This window comes from Ammospiza caudacuta, chromosome 4, assembly GCF_027887145.1.
Source record: "Ammospiza caudacuta isolate bAmmCau1 chromosome 4, bAmmCau1.pri, whole genome shotgun sequence".
NCBI classification, from domain to species: domain Eukaryota; kingdom Metazoa; phylum Chordata; class Aves; order Passeriformes; family Passerellidae; genus Ammospiza; species Ammospiza caudacuta.
Genome location: NC_080596.1, coordinates 76,202 through 96,072, shown reverse-complemented (window position 1 = coordinate 96,072; position 19,871 = coordinate 76,202). Strand labels below are relative to the sequence as shown.

The following is a 19,871-nucleotide window of genomic DNA, read 5'->3' as shown; positions in this document are numbered from 1 at the left end:
AGTGATGTCAAAGCCGACATATTTGACCTGTTGGCACTCAAGAGAAAAGACAAAAAGCTGCTTTGCATCCTTGTGCCTGCAAGTCATGAAGGGGCTGGGCGAGGTCACTGAGGCTCTGAGATGGAGGTGAGTTTGCATTCCAGTTTATTGGAACGGAGGCTCATCAGAAGTTTCCTCGGCTGTCCAAGGCACCGAGCCCCTGAGCCGAGCGAGCCTGAGCTGCTGCGTGCTTGCTGTGAGCTTTGGGGTGAGCGGGCATCGTTGCAGGCCTGGGATGGATTGAAATGCGCTGAGGAAAGCAGAGGCAGGGAGGGAGGGAAATGCTCTGTTAACTTGTGCCAATTCTTCTGTCAGACTCATCACGGCGGGACAGCGTGAGGACTGAAAGTGTAAGAAGATGTGGAGGGAAACAGAGAACCTGACAGGAGCATCGGACGCACGAGTGCACGAATTTTGCTTTTTGCTTGGATGTAAACTCAGGAGTTGAAAGGAATTTGGGAGTGAGAAGGGACATTTTAGAAGGAGAAGAAGAAAAAGAAGTTGTTGTTGTTGTTGCAGTCCTGGCAAAATCTTTTCTTCTAGCTAATAAAAGAAGTTAGCTTAAAAAACAAAAAGAAAAAAATGTAGTGTTTTTTTTTTTCCTTCACTATTATATTCATTGGTGGTATATGGTGTGTTGTTTTATTTCTTGGTATTATTAACTCTGTGTAAATTGTTTTTTGAGTGAAGCTGACTTTCTGGATGGGTTGGTTTGTATTTGAGGCAGGATTAATTTCAATAGGATTCTTTCATAGATTTCTGATGGGTATTACTGGGATTTTGGTTTTGTTTGTTGTATGCATAAACATAGTAGGGCCAGCTGGGCTGCTGGAGTTTTGGGTGTGAATTTATTAGATGGCTTTTGTTAGATGCAGTTTTTAATTTTTGACATGTTTTTCAATGTAGTGGTCTTAAGGTGGTTTTTAAGAATTCCTTGTATTGTTTTCTGTTGTTTGTAGTTGGTGTATGATAAGGGATGTGGTGTGACTTCTTGAACGCTATGGTTTTGGTGTTCCTAAGTTGTGATTTCTTTCTGGTTCGATAGTTTTTTTTGTTTTTATTTTTTGGGACAGGGGCATTTATATGGTGGGTTTTTATAGGCAATACGTTTTTTAATTTAGGCAGTGATATTTTTTAGTATTTTAATAGTTTAGATTTTTTATTTTCATGGTTTTAATTTTTTTTTTTAATTTTTTCAAATAACTTGTATAGATGATAGGTTGTTATTTGTGCATGAGCATAAAGGTAGAGCTTTGGGGACTTTTTTTAGTAATGTTCAGGGTCAGTTGTACAGTTTTGAGTCTCGTGAGTTGGTTTGATTTAATTTTTAATGGGTGTTTGTTTTTATTAGCAGTTGTGTCATTTTCAAGGTGTATTTGAGTTTTTTTTGGGGTTTTTGAGATACTGGTTTAGGAGGAAGTTTATGATGAGCATGTGCAGAGGTTTTGGGCTACTTTATAGTGGGATTTAAAATTGATTTACAGTTAGGTTTATTTGAGTTTTTATTGGGGTTCAGTGACGTTGTGGGATGTTTGTTCCGTTAGTGATAGAAACAGGTTTTGTTTTGATGTGCTGTGACGGGACGGGCGTGTGCTGCGTGCCGGCGCTGACAAAGGTACGGTATCGTTGTGGCTCCGGTGTGTCGGGTTAGTGAACTTGTATGGTTTAATATAGAGATGAAAATAGCAATAAATATGAATTTAAAAATAAATCTAAAATTAGAGTGGTAAACATAAATATAGATAACAGATACATACATAAAACTATAATACATGGTATATAATTGGAACATATTATCATATCGGTAAATGATAGTCTATTTTATATATATATATATATATATATACACAAAGATATATAAATATAGATTGTAAATATAAAAATATTTAAATAGAGTAAAAGTAAATTGGGGGGTTTTATTAGGTTATAGGCTGGGGTTTTTAAATAAATGATAGAAATAAAATATAAATTCAGATATACAAATATATATAGAAATACAAATATCTATACATATTTAATTTAAATAAATATAAGTAAAAAATATATATAATACAGAAAATATATATCTATGATTATATTAGAAGGTATTCTCTCTAATATATATAATATCTATGAATAAAATAAATAAAAATATCCATATAAATATCATTCTAATTTTGAAAAATAAATTTACTTCCTGCATTTTAAATCTGGTTCAAATAAAGGGGTGTCGTTGGTTTTTATTTGGTTAGAGGCAGGAGTTTTATTTTAAATAATATAAGTAATATAGAAATGTGGATCTTAAGATAGAAATATATAATAAATATATAAAGAGAAATTGCTAAAGCATGAATATAAATTTATATATAAATATATGTAAGTAATATGAAGAGTTGTAGTACAGAATATAAATAACATACGGGAATATAAATATAAAAATATGTAAATATAGTTTAAAAGAAAGGGAATGTTTTGGCTTTTATTGAAGTAGAGGCAGGGGTTTTATTTTGAATATTATAAGTGTTAGAGAAGTAAAAATCTTGACGCAGAAATATTTAATCAATGTATAAAAATATATAAATAGCTACTCGCATCAGATGTAGTATAGAATGTAAATTTATTTATAACTTGACATTGGTAAAGATAAATGTATAAGTAAGCAATAGACATTAATATACATTATTATAAATACAAATATGAATATAAAAATCAGACATAAGGATAAAACCTATTTAAATATTTTTTAAAAGAAAGGGTTGGGGTCTTTTTTATTATTGGGTTAGAGGCACGGTTTTCATTTTAAATAATATGAATGTAGATATTATTGTTACATATTTCTTAATATTGAGATATTAAATCGAGATAGAAATATATATATATAAACACAAAATATAAGTAAATATAAATAATAGGAAGAGATGTAATGGAGAATACAAATAAGAGTATACATTAGTATACATTTTAAATGTAAAAGTGAATATGAACCTGGAAAATAGAATTTTAAAAAATATTTAAATACAGTTGAGAAGACTGAGGTTCTTTTTGGCTTTAATGTGGGTAGAGGCAGGGGTTTTATTTTAAATAATGTAAGTGTTACAGATGTAAAAATCCTAACACAGAAAGATATAATAAATATATAAAGATATGAGTAAAAGTATATAAAAATATAAGTAATAGGAACACATGTAACATAGAATATAAATTTATAAATAAATCGCTAAATATGAATGCAAAATCGATCATACATCAGTAAACATTTTAAATATAAATTTGAAATTTTTTTTTAATTTAAATACAGTTGAAATGAAAGGGGGGTTTTTTTTGCCATGTATGGGGTAGAGGCAGGGGTTTTATTTTGAGTACTGTGAGTGTTACAGAAGTAAAAATCCTAACAGAAATAGATACTTACTATGTAAAAATATGTATAAAAATATAAAAATAAATTTAAGTTTTAGGGATATATGCAATATGGAATAGAAATGTATTCACAAAAACAAATGTATAAATGGACAGTGTACATCAATATACATTATTAAATAGAAATGTGAATGTTAATATGAAAAAAAAAATTTTTTTTAAAGATTTAATTTTTTTTTTTTTAAAGAAATTGTTGGGGTTTTGTTTTGTTTTATCCTATTAGACTAGAGGCAGAAGGTTTTTTTTCCTCTTCCCGGTTGTTTTGGGGCATTTATTTCAGAGCAGTTTTCGGCGGGGGTCGCCCCTGTTGTTTTTTGCCGCCTTCGCTGCCCGCAGCCCCGAGGCGCGCTGCGGCCCCGGCTGGGGCGGGCGGCAGTGCTGCCGCCTTGTGGGCAGAGCGCGGTACTGCAGCCCTGCGCCGAGAGGCCGCCACCTTGGGAGTGGCGCGTCGCGGGTGTCGCGGACTTTTAATTGACCTTCTCAACAGGGCGGCGAAAAGGGCGGGGAAGTGGAGGACCGGTGTGGGTGTCAGTGGACTGCCTGCATGGAATACCGACCCCGGCGCGGCCCCGGTGGTATTTTCTGTGGCGTTTCAAGTGTACCCGACACATGCTGTGGTCTCAGCGGCGCCGCGGGCGGGCGTATTTCGGCGGGTTTGTGACAGGCATGTGGGTTAAACGCCTCGCTGTGCCGGGGTCCTGTCACGTCCGCCTTCCCGCCCTGAGGGAGCCGAGCCGGGCCGAATAGTTCCGAAGAGCCGAAGAGCCGAGTGTAGGCGAACACAGCCGACTTGAGACGAAGAGCCGAGTGTAGCCGAACGCAGCCGACTTGAGACGAAGAGCCGAGTGTAGCCGAACGCAGCCGACTTGAGACGAAGAGCCGAGTGTAGCCGAACACAGCCGACTTGAGACGAAGAGCCGATGATAGCCGAGTGTAGCCGACATTGGCCGCATTTAGACAAAGAGCCGAATATGACCGACTTTAGCCCAACCGGGCCGAGTTCAGCCGAAGAGCCGGAAAAGCCGAATTTAGACGAAAAGCCGAACCGAAACGATTTTAGACCTAAACCGAACCAAGCCTAATTTAGCCGAGTTTATTTAAACAGAACCGAACGACGCCGCAGCGCTCTGCCCGCAGTGCGCCGGTGCAGACGGCAGCGGGCGGTGTATAAAGTGAGTATCAAATATCAACTATCTATAAGAAGGAATAAAAAGCTCTGTGTCACGTGCAGCAGTAGAAAATTTCAGGCTCCCAGGGAATAAATAGTTTTCTTTCAATCATTTTCGTTTTGGAGTTTTTTTACTCCCAGGTAGCCTGAAAGTTACTACTGCTGCTTTTTTATTCTAAAGCTAGAAAGGAAAACCAAGATTAGATTAGAAATACAGGGAAAGAAAGGAAGAAAAAGAAAAAAAGAAAATAAGGAAAGGAACTGAAAGGAAGAAAGAAGGAAGGACAGGAAGGGAGGAAGGAAGGAAGACATAAAAAAAAAAAAAAAAAAAAAACAGGAGGGGAAGGAGAAACTTAGGGGGAAAAAAAAGAAAAAGAAAAGAAAAGAAAGAAAAAAAAAAAAAACCAACAACAAAAAACAAACCCACAGAAAAAAACCTCGAGATGGGCGAGAAAACCGCCCCCCCCCCCCAAAAAAAAACCCAAGATGGGCAAGAAAAATCCCAGAAATACCTCAGAAAAAAAAAAAAAGGAAAAAAAAAAACCAAAACCAAACAAACAAAAAACCCCAAACAACAACAACAACAACAAGATGGGCAAGAAAAAAACGCAGAAGAAAACCCCAAGATGGGCAAGAAAAAGCCCAGAATAGAACCCCAAGATGGGCGAGAAAAATCCCAGAAAAACAACCGGAAAAAAACCCTAAGAAAAACCCAGAAAAAAAAAAACAGAAAAGAACCCAAAATGGGCAAGAAAAATCCCTGAAAACAGACCAGGGAAAAACCCCAAGATGGGCAAGAAATAAAATCAGAACAAAAAACCAAGATGGGGAAGAAAAAATCCAAGAAAAAAAAAAAAAAAGAAACAAAACAAAATGGCAAAGAAAAATCCAGAAAAACAGAAAAAAAACCCATGGGGGCAAGATAAAACCAGAAAAAACACCAAGATGGGCAAGAAGAAACGAAGAAAAAACCCCAACAAATGCCAGAAAAAAATCAAGGAAAAAGGGAGTAAAAGCCCCAAGAAACAAGGCAAGAAAGAGAGGCAATAAAGGCCACAAAAACTCAAGGAAAAAAAAAAAAAAAAAAAACAAAAACAAGAAATGCCAGAAAAAGGTACGAAAATGGTTCTGCCAGGTGCGATCAAGGTGAGCGGGTTCAGATTCAGGTCCAGGAGATGAACAAGTGTCAGATTAGATTGGGGCACTGCTGTGCAATGCAGCTGTGACAGGATTTATGTTTAAATATACTTTAAATACATTGGGGATTGTTTGGCTTTTATTGGGGTATAGGCTGGAGATTTAATAAAAAATATAGAAATAGAAATCCAAATATATCATATATATGTCGATATCAATAAATATTTAATATATGTAAATATAAGTAAAAGAAATATATTGTGTCAAAAGAATATATCTATTATTCTATAAAAAGGTATTCTCTCCAATATATATAATATCTACAAATATAACAAATGAAAATTACAAATCTAGATGTGAATAGAATTATGACAAACAAAATTATTTTTAAAATTTTAAATGTGTTTTAAATAAAGGGGTGTCTTTGCTTTTTATTTCGTTAGAGGCAGGGGTTTTATTTTAAATAATATAAGTACTATAGAAATGTAAATCGACATACAGAAATATATAATAAATATATAGAGATAAAAAGATATAATGCCAAACTATGAATAGAAATAGAAATAGAAATCTATGTAAGTAACATGAAGAGATGCAATATATAATATAATTTTTATTATACAGTAATATAAATTCTAAATATAAATGCGAATATAAATATGAAAAATATATGATGGGGGCTCGGAGCAGCCCAGGTGTGAGTGCGAGGATGAGGAGGGGCCGGCTCCTGCCGGGGCCAGGCTGCTTTAGGGGGAGGCTTTGCCTCGGCTCCCTTTTGCACGGAGCTGCTCAGTGGAGGGGTTTATGGGGCGCTGCCGGCGCTGTCTCGTGGAAGGGCTGCGGGAGCTTCTCACAGGGTCGGGGGGACACCTGGATCCGCGCCTGGATCCGCGGAGCATCGCTTAAAGGAGGCGCCGAGGGACGAATCTTTGTGCCGGGGAGCAGCAGCCGAACAGGTGAGCCCGTGTGGGTTTGGAGCGGGGAATTTTCTCCTTCCCCTTTGCAATTTCATCTTGCCAGTCCCTCCCCGGATCCCCAGGAACAAAAATGGAGCTTATGAAGACAAAAGGGATTAAGGAGAAGGAAGCAGCTCCTTTTCTCTTTTTGTCTGCGTTTGAACTGAGGGGATCCCTCTTGACTTGTGGTTTTAAGGGTGTTGATTGCGGGAAAAGCTGCCTTTTCCAGGCTGTTAGGGGTATCCCTGGGGTGACAGGGAATCCCTGCGTTCTCTTCTAAGGGGAATGGGAAAAGTATTTTTGTGGTATTCTGGGTTTGATTTGAAGGCAGCCACCACATTTTCATCACCCTCGGGTTTAAATGGAGGGGGCAGCCCTTGTGTCCCTCCTTTTGAAGGGTTTGAATGGAGGTCGAAATCGCCCTTTGCCATCAGTCGAAGGCTTTCATTTGAGGAGCGCCCCTTCTTTTCTGCTCTCCTAGGGGGTGAAATTGGAGGGCAGAACACATTTCTTTGCCCTTGTTGGAGTGAGGGGCGCCTCGTCAGCGGCGTCGGTTTCGGGGTTGCGTTGCGGGGAGCCGCAGCTCCGGCAGCGTTTGCAGGGCTGCAATGGGGCTGTGCCGCTGCATCGGAGGGCGCTCGTCGTGCCCGCGGCCCGGCCCGGAACGTTCCCGCTCGGGAGCGCTGCCGGCACGGCCCGGGCAGCTGCCGGGGCGCACGGGGGATTCGGCGCGGCCGGGCCGGCCGAGGGCGGCGGTGGCGGAGCCGCGCCGGTGCGAGCCGAGGGGAGCCGGGCCGGGCCGGCCGAGGGCGGCGGAGGCGGCGCGGGCGCTGCTGCGCCGGCCCGGGCGGTGCCGGCCGCTCCGTCCGCTCCGGGCGCGGGGCCGGGGCGCCGCCGGGAGCCCCGGGCCCGGTGCCGGCCCCGCCGGGCAGGGGCAGCGGGCGGGGCTCCCCGGGACGGCGCCGGCCCCGCGTGCCGGAGCAGCCGCCGCAGGAGCCGCTTCCCTGCCGGGAGCCGCGCTCCGTCCGGGGCCGGCAGCGAGCGCGGGGTTCGGCCGCTCAAAGCTCGGCGGTGCCGCGGCTCGGAGGCGCTTTGGAGGCGTTGATTGCGTGGCTGGGTTCGGTTTGCAGCGGGCGTACGCTAAGGGATGCGGTGTTCTTCCCGAGCGGCACGGTTCTCGGTGCCGGTAGGGCTGGTAAAGGTTTGTTTTGGATTGGGTTTTGTAGTCGGATTTTTTTTTTTTTTCCCTGGGTATTATGTTTAGAAGGGCGCGCAATGGTTTTTACGGGTCGAAGCGCGAAGCAGCGGTTCGCATTTTAATTCTGTTGCGGCGGCTTTTATTAGCGTGAGTGTGTAGTGTTTGTTTTGGGGGGCTTGGGGGAGCGTCGTGTCGTTCATAGCCGCGGGTTTTTAATCTCGGTAATTGCATGTGTGTTTATCGTCTTCCAGGGCTTTTATGTGTTTGGTTTGTTCGATTGTAGTGTATGTTTTATGGTTACGGGTAATTTGGGGGACATGGTTTATGGTTACGTATGTCTTTAGTCTTTGTGTTTGTCTCTAGGTGGTATTTTTATTTTGATCGCTTGAGGCACTATGGGTTTATTCAGTTGGGAATAATTTTTTTGTTGCAGATTTAAGTTTATCTGTTTTTTGGTATTATTCTTGTTGTTGGTTTCTTTATTTTCTTTTGTTGTTGTTGTTGTCTTTTAATGTATTTGAGTATTGTTTATCAGGGTTTTTTTTGGGAACATGGGTATTTATATGGTGGGTTTTTAAAGTATTTCTTTATTTGGGTAGTTAATTTCTTAGTTTTTAGTGGTTGAGATGTTTTTCCGTTTTTTTAATTAGTTCAGGTTTTAACGTTATTTTTACAGAGGATTTATTCTTTGAATTAGTGTAGAGGTAGAATTTTGTAGAATTTTGTGTTTGTTTTTTTTTTTTTTAGTAACGTTGAGGATGAGTGGCACTGTCTTGAGTTTAGTAGATTGGTTTGACTTTTTTTAAGTACTTTTTGTAATTTGCTCTGTGTGTTTCTATAGGATTTTGTTTTATTTTGGTTCCATTTTTCTGTCGTGATGAGAATTGTTATTGTAAAGAGTGTTCTTTGTTTTTTCGCTGACACTTGTTTGGCTGTTGGAGATTCCTTGATGTTTTTGGAAGATATTGGTGGGAATTTGGTGCTGTTTGTTCTGTCATTTCATTTAGGAATTGGATTTTAAATATACAATCATGACTCTAACTCTATTGAAACAAAAGAAATAGATGTGTAGCAATGGGAATGAGCCAATTTTATTTTTATATATTCGATCAATTTTAAAATTTAACATGTAACTTAAGTCATTATATGTTTCAATAAGTTATTCTAATTTTAATAGAGTATTGTGTATGTTTATAGATATATGAATAGAGAACATAAATGTAAATACGACCCAAACAAAAATACAATAATATAAATGTATTGCAACTATATGCAGATATATAAAAAATTTAATAATAAATTGTAAATGTAAAATAACATAAATTGATACATTATATAATACAAGTAATACTGTATATATCTGATTAAAAATATTATAGGAAATCGATATAAAATAGATATAAATACGGAAGTGATCTATCTATCTATATATATCTATCATTTGTTGTATATTATGATAAATATAAATATTTTAAAAAATTTAGGTAGTTTAAAATAATGAATGGTTTTGCTTTTTCTTTGCCAAAGCAGGGGTTTTAGTATAAAAATTGCAAATACAAATAATATAAAGGCAGAAATATAAGTATAGAAATAAATAGTAAACACATTAAAGATTTATAAAAAAATTAGAAATATAAGGGAAAAAAGTTGTAGCAGTAGATATGGTAAATAATTTAAAAAATAATTCCCGTATAGTTTTGAATAAGGTGCATATTATATATAGTTATTAATGTAATGCATCAATATAAACTATAAATATAAATTTGAATATAGTCATGCAAGCTATAACTATAAAAATATTTCAATATAGTGTAAAAGAAAGGTTTTTTTGTATGTATTGAGTTAGAAAGGGATTTTAATTTTAAATAATAAAAGTGTTATAGAAATAGAATTTTTAAAATATAAATATAGAATCAATACATAAAGATATTTATAAAACCACAAAAGATAAATAAATATTATTAGTAGGAATAGACATAATATAGTATAAGGAATAGACATAATATAGTGTATAAATGACATACTGCATCCATGTCCACTATAAATATGCATGTGAATATAAATACGAAAAATAGAAATATCAAATGTATTTAAATCTAATTTAAAACAACGGGGCTTGTTTGGGTCATGTCGGGTAAGCGGCGGGTTTTTGGCATTTATTTCCGAGCAGTGTTTGTCGGGGGTCGCCCCTGTTGTTTTTTGCCGCCTTCGCTGCCCGCAGCCCCGAGGCGCGCTGCGCCCCCGGCTGGGGCGGGCGGCAGTGCTGCCGCCTTGTGGGCAGAGCGCGGTACTGCAGCCCTGCGCCGAGAGGCCGCCACGTTGGGAGTGGCGAGTCGCGGGTGTCGCGGACTTTTGGTTGACCTTCTCGAGATGGGGGCAGAAATGGCGCGTAAATTGAAGGCCCCAGTCCGTCTTCAGGGCTGCCTGCGTGTAAGACCGAAGCCGGCGCGGCCCCAGTGGGATTTTTTGTGGCGTTTTAGATGTAGCCGAAAGGCGCCGTGGTCTCAGCGGCGCCGCGGGCGAGCGTATTTTGGCGGGTTTGTGACAGGCATGTGGGTAAACGGGTCTCTGTGCCGGGGTCCTGTCACGGCCGCTTTCCCGCCCTGAGGGAGCCGAGCCGGGCCGAATAGTTGCGAAGAGCCGAAGAGCCGAGTGTGGCCGGAAACAGCCGAGTTTCACCGAAGAGCCGAGTGTGGCCGGAAATAGCCGACTTTTACCGAAGAGCCGAGTGTGGCCGAAAAGAGCCGAGTTTCCCCGAGGAGCCCAGAGGAGCCGAAAACAGCCGACTTGAACCGAAGAGCCGAGTGTGGCCAAAACAGCCGAGTTTACACCAAGAGCCGATGATAGCCGAGTGTAGCCGACACTGGCCGCTTTTAGACAATGTGCCGAATATGACCGAGTTTAGCCCAATCGTGCCGAGTTCGGCCGAAGAGCCGAACTGAAACGAGTTTAGACCAAGAGCCGAACCGAGCCGAATTCAGCCGAGTTTCATTCAACAGAACCGAACGCCGCCGCAGCGCTGTGCCTGCAGTGCGCCTGTGCAGACGGCAGGAGGCGCTGTGCCTGCAGTGCGCCGGGGCAGACGACAGGGAGCGCTGGGGCTGCAGTGCGCCGGGACAGACGGCAGGGGGCGCTGTATCAAGTAAGTATCAAATATCAACTATCTATAAGAAGGGATTAAAAGCTCTATGTCACGTGCAGCAGTAGAAAATTTCAGGCTCCCAGGGAATAAATAGTTTTCTTTAAATCATTTTCGTTATGGAGTTTTTTTTTTACTCCCAGGTATCCTGACAGTTTCTACTGCTGCTGTTTTATTCTAAAGCTAGAAAGATAAACCAAGATCAGAAATACAAGAAAGGGAAAGGGAAAGGGAAAGGGAAGGGAAGGAAAGGAAAGGGAAGGAAAGGGAAGGAAAGGGAAGGAAAGGGAAGGAAAGGGAAGGAAAGGAAAGGGAAGGAAAGGAAAGGAAAGGAAGCAGGAGAGCAAGAGGGAAGGGAAGGGTTGAAAACCAGAGTGAAAAAAGAAAAAAGAGTTGGAGGGAAAAAGAGAGGGCATTCGGGAGGAGCGGTGCTGCCTCGGGTCCTTCCCCGCCCTGGGGCGAAGGAGCCGTTTGATGCCCGGGAGGGACTGCAGCTCCCGGTGGCGCGGGACGGCGCCGTGGCTGTCAGCCCGAGACTACAACTCCCGGCAGGCCGTGCTGCCGGCGCGGCGTGTGACGCAACGGCTGACGCGGCCCATGAGTGGCTGGCGTGCCAGGCGGCCGCGCGGGGCTGTGCGCGGGCAGCTGGCGGCGCCTCTCCCGCGCGGGACGGCGACGCTGGAGGGGCGAAGGCTCCGTGTGGGCGCCCGCGTGGAGCTGAGGAGCGCGGAAGGAGCGTCCGCCCGGTTCGTCGGCCTCACTCAGCGGTGCCGGGGGCGGGGGCGCTGCCGCCCGCCGATGGCGGAGGGCGAGGCGGTGCTTTGCTGCCGCGGGCCGGGAGCTGCAGGAGCCGCTGCGGGCGAGCGGCGCCGGGCGCTGCCGCGGTCCCGGTGGGGCGGCCGCCCTCGGGCTGGCGGAGGCGCCGGAGGAGCCCCCGAGCCGCAGCCGTCTCCCTCGGGCTGCTGCCGGTGCTGCGGGCGGAGGCGGCTCCGCCGCGTGTCGGGCGTTGCGAGCAGGGAGCGCTGCGACATCGGCGGCGTGACGGGGCTGCTGCCCGCGTTAGTGCTCGTGGCTCTTTGCGCCGTGGAAACGGACGGAGCGGCGCTGAGCGGCGAAGCCAGAGATGGCCGGGAGAATGCCCAGCGCGGGGAGCCGGCGGGCTGTACCCTTCGGATGGCCCAGGTGCGAGCTGCAAACTCATCCCCGCTTCCGCCCCTGCCCTCCCGAGCCCCAGGGAAAATGCTTTCCAGCATTGTCGAGCTTCTGAAAGACAAAACTTGTGATTTGACACTAGCATCCAGAGAAGATTTCTGTCTAGATTAGCAAATGCCTAAATTGTTCTTGGTTACATCCCATGACCGGTTTTAGGCAGTGACTTTATACTGCTTTTAGGATGTTCTTGTACAATGGTGAGAAAAGTGGCAGGTCTGATAGTGGTTTCACTTTTTTCTACTTCACGTTCCATAAGATTCTTTTATCCAAGCACTTGTTTTAAAATTCTACTGTAGGCGTTTATGGTTCACTTTTTTTTCTTTGCAGCACCCGTGACTTTTCTTTTGCTCTAAATCGGGAGTAAATATAGCTGAGTAAAATCACCTTGGTTTTCTTCCTTCTTTTATTAACTGAATTGTTTTTATTAAAAATCCTATTTGAATATGTAGAAAAAGTGGGGATGTCCTGTAATATATTCTAGCTTTTCTTGTTTCCAGGGTACCCAGAAAATATGTCTCCCTTAGAGTCCCACAGAAACGTTCTCAGTGCGATCTCTACCAAGGTATGTATTTCCAAGTAAGTGATCCCTTTAGATATTTGCCTGTGAATTACCTTTTCCTGTAATTGAGAGCTTGCGTTCTGTGGGTTTTATGATAAAGCTGTAAAACATGTAAAAATGGTTTTGCAAGTCTTAATCGTTGAAGGCAGCAAGAAGTGGATTTAGAGCCTGTTCTTGAGCAGACAAAGGGAAAAAGTGTGACTTGGATGCTGAACTTGTCATTTTTCATTGGACTTGTCTGGAATGATTTAAGAATAGAGAGAGCTAGAAAAAGAGAGAAATAGAATTGGTTCTTGAGCCCTCCTCAAATGCTCACCATGATGCAGCGTAGAGCCGAAGGGAAGGGTGATGGAACAGAGCTCTGTGCTTTAGAAGGAAATAAATTTAAACCTGACCTCCACACAGAGTCTCACTAACTTCTGTGGTTTTAAAATACCAAATACGTTTAGGAAGTGTTGGAAGTTAGTATTTTGGGAAAGAAATGGCAGTTCCACAGAACATTCCATGGAACAGAGGCTCTGGGAACGATTCATGTTGTAACTGCTGTCACTGCAATCAGTTGGTGGCTCAGCCTTGCAATGTGCACTTGGCCTTCTATAAAGCACTGTTTTGTTTGCCTTTCAGTGCTGTGAGTCTTGATAAATTGGAGAAGAGCCCAAGAGAAAGTTTTAATCCCTTGATATAAAAGGTAGGAAGTGACTTTTTTTGGTTTGGTTCTTTTTCTTTATTATTTTCTGGAGGTAAAAGTAATTAAGTATAAGTACTACTGGTTTGTTTCTTCCAGTAGCAGGTGATAATAATAGTAGTAGTACTAGTAAAAATAATAATAGACATAATAATAATAGTAATGTGTAATACTACTTACACTGTCTTTATCCATTGGTCTGGCCATTTCAAATCAAAACTTCTAAACACAAATCAAGCCATCATCCTTGTAGAATCTTTCACAGCAGTGGGCTAAAGATCCTGGTTTTGTTGACAGGATTTATTGGTTCTGGAAGAACAAGAGGGAAGTAGAAGCCTAACTACTTCTAGCTCACAGACCCGTCCAGTGAACAGAGCTTTGTGTTTTGATGGGCTTGTGATGACTTTGAAATCAATTGCTCCTTACAGTAAAAAAAAAATTCATGTTTTTTTGAACGTGACAGCAGAAATACTTTTAGGCACCAACTGAATAATAATAGATCACCAATTTAAGTAAAAAATTCATGCTATACTATCAAAATTTAAAGGTAAATTATTATGTATTAGGTGATGGTATAAAGTGTATGTTCTCATGTGTAATGCAAAGATACATACGTACCTGAAAGTCCTTAGAGGAAACAAATTTTTATGTCTGCTGTTTGACTGTTTATCATACGATATTTGGTTTTCTTTCCCAGGGATGGGTGAATTTTAACTTTGGAGTCCTCTCTGCTAAGGATGCTCAGCTTACAGGTGATGAAATGTTCAGTAATGGTGAGTTTTTCACCTTCTCTTTAATTGCTGTGCTGATATGAATAAGAAAAAAACAAAAGCAAGAGAAAAAAGAAGGATGGTTTATTATTTTTGATGCTGTTTTGTTTGTTTCCTCAGTATTTGCTGCAGCTCTGCTCACCCAAGCTTTGGGTTCCTTCTGTCCCACTGGGAGTTGCCCAATTTGGTTGCATCTGGTGAAATTCCCCCGAGACCTTACAGAACTAGCTCAAACTGCGTGAGAGCCATTTGCAGTTCTCTCCAGACACCTGGAGAATGGGCGACGTTTCTGAGGATCTGGCGAGCGCGCTTCTGTCAAAACTCAGTCTGTGAAATTCCTGGGGAAAACCCTTCTGTGTCCTGAAGGGCTCAAACTCTGGTGAGGATGCAGTTATCAGGTGCTCACCTGGATGGTTCCAGCTCCCAAAGGTAACACTTGTACTCTTGCCCTGTAGTTTACATCTATTGTATTTTTGTTATTTTGCAAGATTTTTTGTCTTTGCAAAATATTGTGCATTTCACTCTTTGGAACCTCTCAGATGGTTCTTTGGTGCAGCACCACCCCATGGGACACTTGGCTGCTGTCCTGAAGGGGTTGGTCGCTGGAATTGTAAATCCTGGAGAGTTTATATGTCTTCTGTCCCCAGGCAGGTATCATGCTTTGTTTCCTTTTGTTCTGTTGGTTAGGCGCTGCTTCTCGTTGCAAGTATGAATTTCAAACTGCCCTGTTCTTACTTTAACTGTTTTCCTGGTTCTCTCCGCACGGCAGGGAAAGACTCTCGTCTCCTTGCCGTCGGGCTCGGTGCTGTCCAAGAAGATGCAGAGACTAAAAAAATCATAAGAAGCAAAATACGACTGCAGGGAAAAGAAGCTGGAGAGAACAGGAGGTGATATTGTTATCCTTACCCTGTATTAGAAACATCCGCTGTGCTTTGATGCTGGCAGCTGCCAGGGGCTTGTTAGCTCTTTGTAGGCAGGTGTAGGTGTTCACTTGTAGGTTTTTTCTCTGGACAAGGCAATTCAAACTTTGCTAAGCTTGTATTTGCAGATTACTCTGTAGCACAGTCCAGCATGACATTTTTGAATGTTGTAAAAATACCATGTTACTTGGAAATTGCTAATGGAGAGAAGCTTTAGGGGAAAATAAGATTTCAGGGTTGGAAGATGTGAGAAGAATTTTGTGGGGATGTTAGACTGAAGTAAAGCACACTTGAAGCTGGACTGGCACGCTGGCAGGTCCCCTATTAAACAGTAGTGCTGAGATTAGCCTGGGGGTTGCCCGTTGTTTCTGTAGAAATCAGTGTTTGCTGGTCTTCAGAGGTAAGCTGCTTTGAAAAGCTGGAAGGTGCAGCGTGCTGACAAGCCCCGTGCTTTGGATTAAAAGTAGATTTCGGAAGGGTCCTAAGCTTTTGTCTTTTCCTAGAAGTCGATGTAATCCTATCGAGGGGTTTTTAATATAAATCTGTGTTGCCACGTCATCCATCAGAGCCCTGTTGTACTAATCATCATACAGATACAAAAGAGAAAATCAGACCCTGTCCCAACCACTTAGAGCCCAGAAGACGATTTCCTCGGGCTGCCATTTGCGTGCCATCGGTACTCACCACGAATTGACCCCTGTGGCTGTGACACAGCACCGGGACGCTGACGGAAGGAGGCTGGTGGCAGAGCCTGGAGGTCCCTGTCCCACGGGGAGGGAGAGGACGAGGCAGCGTCGCCTGCAGGGAGGGTCTCGTCCCCAGAGAGCAGCCGGTGACTCCGTCCCTGCCCGGGGCTCCGGGTGCACCCTCGGGGAGGACGCCTGCCCTCAGGTTTCCCCCTGGGCACCCGGGGAGGGAACCAGGTCCATCCGTGTGGCAGCTGCAGGGCCTGCAGGCTCTGGGGCTCTGCAGCCGTGTGCCTTGTCACAGGGTGGCAGGGACGTGGCACTGCCCGGCCGCGCCGCTGGCCTCGGATCCTTGCTGCTTTCCTCCTGATCCCACATGGATGTACCAGCAGTCTTCTGTCTTTTCTTTAAAAGTGTCCTTGGGAGAGTTCAAAGAGAGGGTCATCAGTGATGTCAAAGCCGACATATTTGACCCGTTGGCACTCCGGAGAAAAGACAAAAAGCTGCTTTGCATCCTTGTGCCTGCAAGTCATGAAGGGGCTGGGCGAGGTCACTGAGGCTCTGAGATGGAGGTGAGTTTGCATTCCAGTTTATTGGAACGGAGGCTCATCAGAAGTTTCCTCGGCTATCCAAGGCACAGAGCCCCGGAGCCGAGCGAGCCTGAGCTGCTGCGTGCTTGCTGTGAGCTTTGGGGTGAGCGTGCATCGTTGCAGGCCTGGGATGGATTGAAATGCGCTGAGGAAAGCAGAGGCAGGGAGGGAGGGAAATGCTCTGTTAACTTGTGCCAATTCTTCTGTCAGACTCATCACGGCGGGACAGCGTGAGGACTGAAAGTGTAAGAAGATGTGGAGGGAAACAGAGAACCTGACAGGAGCATCGGACGCACGAGTGCACGAATTTTGCTTTTTGCTTGGATGTAAACTCAGGAGTTGAAAGGAATTTGGGAGTGAGAAGGGACATTTTAGAAGGAGAAGGAAAAAAAGAAGTTGTTGTTGTTACAGACCTGGCAAAAGCTTTTGTTCTAGCTAATAAAAGAAGTTAGTTTAAAAAACAAAAAGGAAAAAATGTAGTGTTTTTTTTTTACTTCACTATGATATTCATTGGTGGTATATGGTGTGTTGTTTTATTTCTTGGTATTATTAACTCTGTGTAAATTGTTTTCTGAGTGAAGCTGTCTTTCTGGATTGGTTGGTTTGTATTTGAGGCAGGATTAATTTCAATAGGATTCTTTCATAGATTTCTGATGGGTATTACTGGGATTTTGGTTTTGTTTGTTGTATGCATAAACATAGAGCTTTGGTAGGGCCAGCTGGGCTGCTGGAGTTTTGGGTGTGAATTTATTAGATGGCTTTTGTTAGATGCAGTTTTTAATTTTTTAAATGTTTTTCAATGTAGTGGTCTTAAGGTGGTTTTTAAGAATTCCTTGTATTGTTTTCTGTTGTTTGTAGTTGGTGTATGATAAGGGATGTGGTGTGACTTCTTGAACGCTCTGGTTTTGGTGTTCCTAAGTTGTGATTTCTTTCTGGTTCGATAGTTTTTTTTGTTTTTATTTTTTGGGACAGGGGCATTTATATGGTGGGTTTTTATAGGCAATACGTTTTTTAATTTAGGCAGTGATATTTTTTAGTATTTTAATAGTTTAGATTTTTTATTTTCATGGTTTTAATTTTTTTTTTTAATTTTTTCAAATAACTTGTATAGATGATAGGTTGTTATTTGTGCATGAGCATAAAGGTAGAGCTTTGGGGACTTTTTTTAGTAATGTTCAGGGTCAGTTGTACAGTTTTGAGTCTCGTGAGTTGGTTTGATTTAATTTTTAATGGGTGCTTGTTTTTATTAGCAGTTGTGTCATTTTCAAGGTGTATTTGAGTTTTTTTGGGGTTTTTGAGATACTGGTTTAGGAGGAAGTTTATGATGAGCATGTGCAGAGGTTTTGGGCTACTTTATAGTGGGATTTAAAATTGATTTACAGTTAGGTTTATTTGAGTTTTTATTGGGGTTCAATGACGTTGTGGGATGTTTGTTCCGTTAGTGATAGAAATAGGTTTTGTTTTGATGTGCTGCGACGGGACGGGCGTGTGCTGCGTGCTGGCGCTGACAAAGGTACGGTATCGTTGTGGCTCCGGTGTGTCGGGTTAGTGAACTTGTATGGTTTAATATAGAGATGAAAATAGCAATAAATATGAATTTAAAAATAAATCTAAAATTAGAGTGGTAAACATAAATATAGATAACAGATACATACATAAAACTATAATACATGGTATATAATTGGAACATATTATCATATCGGTAAATGATAGTCTATTTTTTATGTATATATATATATACAAAGATATATAAATATAGATTGTAAAAATAAAAATATTTAAATAGAGTAAAAGTAAATTGGGGGTTTTATTAGGTTATAGGCTGGGGTTTTTAAATAAATGATAGAAATAAAATATAAATTCAGATATACAAATATATATAGAAATACAAATATCTATACATATTTAATTTAAATAAATATAAGTAAAAAAATATATATAATACAGAAAATATATATCTATGATTCTATTAGAAGGTATTCTCTCTAATATATATAATATCTATGAATAAAATAAATAAAAATATCCATATAAATATCATTCTAATTTTGAAAAATAAATTTACTTCCTGCATTTTAAATCTGGTTCAAATAAAGGGGTGTCGTTGGTTTTTATTTGGTTAGAGGCAGGAGTTTTATTTTAAATAATATAAGTAATATAGAAATGTGGATCTTAAGATAGAAATATATAATAAATATATAAAGAGAAATTGCTAAAGCATGAATATAAATTTATATATAAATATATGTAAGTAATATGAAGAGTTGTAGTACAGAATATAAATAACATTATACGGGAATATAAATATAAAAATATGTAAATATAGTTTAAAAGAAAGGGAATGTTTTGGCTTTTATTGAAGTGGAGGCAGGGGTTTTATTTTGAATATTATAAGTGTTAGAGAAGTAAAAATCTTGACGCAGAAATATTTAATCAATGTATAAAAATATATAAATAACTACTTGCATCAGATGTAGTATAGAATGTAAATTTATTTATAACTTGACATTGGTAAAGATAAATGTATAAGTAAGCAATAGACATTAATATACATTATTATAAATAGAAATACGAATATAAAAATCAGACATAAGGATAAAACCTATTTAAATATTTTTTAAAAGAAAGGGTTGGGGTCTTTTTTATTATTGGGTTAGAGGCAGGGTTTTCATTTTAAATAATATGAATGTAGATATTATTGTTACATATTTCTTAATATTGAGATATTAAATCGAGATAGAAATATATATATATAAACACAAAATATAAGTAAATATAAATAATAGGAAGAGATGTAATGGAGAATACAAATAAGAGTATACATTAGTATACATTTTAAATGTAAAAGTGAATATGAACCTGGAAAATAGAATTTTAAAAAATATTTAAATACAGTTGAGAAGACTGAGGTTCTTTTTGGCTTTAATGTGGGTAGAGGCAGGGGTTTTATTTTAAATAATGTAAGTGTTACAGATGTAAAAATCCTAACACAGAAAGATATAATAAATATATAAAGATATGAGTAAAAGTATATAAAAATATAAGTAATAGGAACACATGTAACATAGAATATAAATTTATAAATAAATCGCTAAATATGAATGCAAAATCGATCATACATCAGTAAACATTTTAAATATAAATTTGAATTTTTTTTTTTTAATTCAAATACAGTTGAAATGAAAGGGGTTTTTTTTGCCATGTATGGGGTAGAGGCAGGGGTTTTATTTTGAGTACTGTGAGTGTTACAGAAGTAAAAATCCTAACAGGAATAGATACTTACTATGTAAAAATATGTATAAAAATATAAAAATAAATTTAAGTTTTAGGGATATATGCAATATGAAATAGAAATGTATTCATAAAAACAAATGTATAAATGGACAGTGTACATCAATATACATTATTAAATAGAA

At 40.5% G+C, this 19,871-nt stretch overlaps 1 long non-coding RNA gene across 2 annotated transcripts; it reads left to right on the top strand.

Annotated features, from left to right (window-relative positions):
- Window positions 1-10,378: 10,378 nt before the first annotated feature.
- Window positions 10,379-15,323, top strand: LOC131557007 (uncharacterized). 2 transcript variants are annotated; one of them, XR_009274672.1, is made up of 6 exons: window positions 10,379-11,036; window positions 12,743-12,807; window positions 13,429-13,492; window positions 14,187-14,262; window positions 14,380-14,688; window positions 15,029-15,323. It is a non-coding gene; the product is annotated as an uncharacterized LOC131557007 (long non-coding RNA). The 2 variants fall into 2 exon arrangements; XR_009274671.1 differs by lacking the exon at window positions 10,379-11,036 and adding an exon at window positions 12,017-12,215.
- Window positions 15,324-19,871: the final 4,548 nt, after the last annotated feature.